Source organism: Camponotus vicinus, unplaced genomic scaffold (assembly GCF_025532165.1).
Source record: "Camponotus vicinus isolate PSW18456_S1 unplaced genomic scaffold, iyCamVici1.0 SCAF_2, whole genome shotgun sequence".
Taxonomy (NCBI): Eukaryota; Metazoa; Arthropoda; class Insecta; order Hymenoptera; family Formicidae; genus Camponotus; species Camponotus vicinus.
In genome coordinates, this window is record NW_028141956.1 from 3,706,289 (window position 1) to 3,709,838 (window position 3,550).

A 3,550-nucleotide genomic window follows, 5' to 3' on the forward strand; every position below is an offset into this window, starting at 1 on the left:
TTTTCGTTATTTCAAAGAACAGTCGAGTTTCTTCGCACGTTACGATTGAAATTACAAAGTCTTTGGAAAACAATAGTATTATGTAACATTATTGCTTTTACAATTTTACATTTGGCGAGGACGATATTATAAAATTTATAAAATTATTCTTAAAGATTTATAAAATTTATTCTTTACTAGAAACAAAATTATATGTTCGCCCAATTAGAATTTTTCATTTCTCAAAACCATACACAAATTATCCAAATATGTTACAAATTTACATATATATGTTTATTAGGTGGAATATATATTTTGATATAATGAATATTCCAATAATAATACATAATTTATCAATGTTGATAGATTATTTTACAATATTATTATTTCGTACCTGTATACATACAATACATATTTAATTTTTTTAATATTTATATTTAATTTTTTTTATCTGAATGGAATCTTGGATATTTCGTAATACAAAGTGCCGTCGTATAAATTTTGCAATAGAGAGATGCTTGAACTGCGACAAGATCAATGATGTCGCAAGCTTACAAGGATAGTTTAAGATTATATGTAACAGACACTACTACAACGAAGCAGATTCTAACGGAAGTAAATTGAGATTATCGAATACTTGAGCGCGCGTTAAGAAGCACGAATGACAGTTTCGTTAAAGGGTGAAAGCGCAGTGAAACGCGAATGAAAAAGCATCTCTGTCATGCGAATTTTCTTGCACACTTTCTTGAGAATATCACAAATTGGCATCGAAGTAATCTCTCGATCACGTCTGCGTCGCTAATTATGAATAAGATTAAATGTACTTTAGTTTGAGATATTTTTAAAAAATTGATCTCTCTCTTAAGCTCACCTTTTCAAACTATTTTTAATGCTTTAATGAAAAAATTTGTAATATCATTATTGATTACGTTATATTACTTCAAAATTTTTTTTGTACCACACAGTTTTAGTGATGAAAGAAGGAACATGCTTACGATTGCAGGAAATTACTTATTTCTCATGTTATAACTTGTTCAATGGCTGAAAATATCTCTATAAAAAAATAGAACTCGTTTATCGCGATGTCAGCTTATTTTATTATCAGATTCATCGTTTACGAGCTTTTCAAATGATCTCGTAAAAAGGATTCTATTTATACAATCAACTCGACGAACGAATAAAATGAGCTTTACTATTAATAAAAAGACAAGAGGAAACAGGATATATTGTGATGTTACCAGTGACATTCGAGTGTCTGTATAATCGAGAGTTCTCGAATGGCAATTGTGGTCCTGCAGCGAGATACGATCGATGATGATTTGCACAATCGATAAGAATCGACCGATATTCGATTAGTATCCCGTCATGACCAAGTGAAGAGAGAACGACCGTCGTAATAATACACAGCGAAGTTTTCAAGGTAGTAGTAGCATCGATCGGTTACGACCGATGATGAACTCGATGGAGCGTGCGAGGAAACTATTCACCGGCAACTTTCTCCATCAAGAAGAGAGGAAGTTTTCGCGGGAGTTGTGCCATATTTTTTCTCCTCCAAATTGACGCGTTTACATAATGAAAGCACGCGGAAACAAGAGTATGCTTCTCGAACAGCCGGCGAAATTTCAGGAAAACAAATAAAGATAATTGAGATAAAAGTAATAATCTCACAACTGATATAACTAAAATTGTCGTGATATTTTTTCATCTCAGTCTTTAAAATTCACCGAAAGCTACGTAGTGTGTTTTCCAAATATAAATTATAAATCTAAGCCAGTGAAAAAAACGCGCAATATTCCTTCAACTCCTTTCTATCTTATTGTTGCTTAAAAAGGTCTGGAAAATTGCTACATTGCCAGTCAACGCGGATATGAAACCAGTCTCACATCCACCATGTCGAGTGGAGTAGTCTCCCTTGGCCAATACGAGTCGTTTCGCACGTCGCCAGCCCGAGGACATCTTGCGTCCTCGAACAAGCGAACTTTGCGACCTCCGGGCTTGTCTCACTTCGCTCTGTATTCCATCCGGTGACGTTTACTCGATTGAGACGAGCATTCGGGGGGACCTAGTTTCCGGATGAAATTCTCTCGCCGCGCCCTTTGACAGGGTTGACATGTACAGGATTGCGCGAGCAGGAAGGGAGGAAGGAAGGAAGGAAGGAAAAACTCACTTTCCGAGTGTGGGTGGATTTCGCACAAGAGATGCAGGTGAGACATCCCGCGTCGTCGCGACGAGATGTAATTAAACGTGTAGCGCGGGGCTTAATTTGATCGACGAAACTTCATGCTTCACGCAAACACGCGCCTTGCACCTTACGCAAGATATACGTTCCGTGAAATACCGAGACGTCTCCCGCGAGGGATTTGATAGCATCGTAATGATTTTAATGCTAACGATAATAATCTCGTTGCGCCGTTACCGGTCGTTAGGAATGTTTCATATAATTCGGAGCCACCGACTTCTGCAAATTCATGCGTGCAATTTCTTATGTTCGTTTTTGTTATTATTTGTGTAATTTTTTTCTAATGCAGTTTGTGCATTTTATAATGTGAGTATTACAAGAATAAATATCCTCCACTTAACGCGGAAAGTGAAAGTCATGTTTGTGGAATAATCTCGCGATAATTAATATTAATTATTATTTATGGTTTTTACGCATGTAAGGTCTTTTACGTCTCTCTTTTCTGTTGAAGAATTCTCGTTTACGCGGATGATCACATAAATTTGCTTCGAATTACGGTGGCTGTGAGGAAAGCAGTGCGCAAAAGCGTTAATACGCGGCTCGATTTTATAGCGAGACGATCAAAGAGCTATTAAGAGAAGCGATGGAAGAAGGCGCCGACGAAAGAGCTGGAAGAAATAGGGCACGTCGAGGAACGGGACGTAATTAAACTTGCAGCCCGATCCTTAATTCGATCAATGCAACCTCGCGCTCGATTCGCTCGGCTGGCTACAATTTTGAGGATGGATTATATTCAACCGGTAAGATCAAAAACTATTTAGCACCTTACTTGTTGTCGGCAAAATTAAAACTCCATTATTTTCTTAAGAACATTATTAAAAAGTTACCTTGATTAGCTGATAAAGGCATCGGTTATTCTCTCTTCTATCATTGCTATTTTTAATTCATATAATCCAAGATAGAAGAAATAATATTCTAATAAAAATTGATTTAGATGGAAAAGCAATACGCTGCTACTTTTTAATAAATTAATAATTGCTCTTAATTTTATTTTGTATCCGTGATCTTTTAACCTAATTTTAATTATTTAAAAAGAGATATGAAAAATTCTAAATTCAATCTATTTCAATCGATAGTTATGAGTGAATTATGCGCAAATAATAGTATTACTATCTTTGGGAAAAACTTTGCAGTTTTACTTTGTATCGATTGCACCGCAGGGATTACTTCGTAATGAACGGTACATCTTGAAAATTGTAATAGTTATCGGGTGTTATTTTAGTGACTTTCTTCTATTTTATCAGATGAGATTATATCTATTTTTTTAAGAGGATTCTCTCATTCTTTTTCTAAGTGCATTGCAAACGAAGTTTTTCACAAAAGAATTCAGTT

At 35.4% G+C, this 3,550-nt stretch overlaps 1 long non-coding RNA gene across 1 annotated transcript; it reads left to right on the plus strand.

The window, feature by feature from the left end:
- The first annotated feature begins 1,363 nt into the window (after window positions 1-1,363).
- On the plus strand, window positions 1,364-2,941 carry LOC145967557 (uncharacterized). The gene is made up of 3 exons (XR_014437459.1): window positions 1,364-1,634; window positions 1,811-2,183; window positions 2,670-2,941. It is a non-coding gene; the product is annotated as an uncharacterized LOC145967557 (long non-coding RNA).
- Window positions 2,942-3,550: the final 609 nt, after the last annotated feature.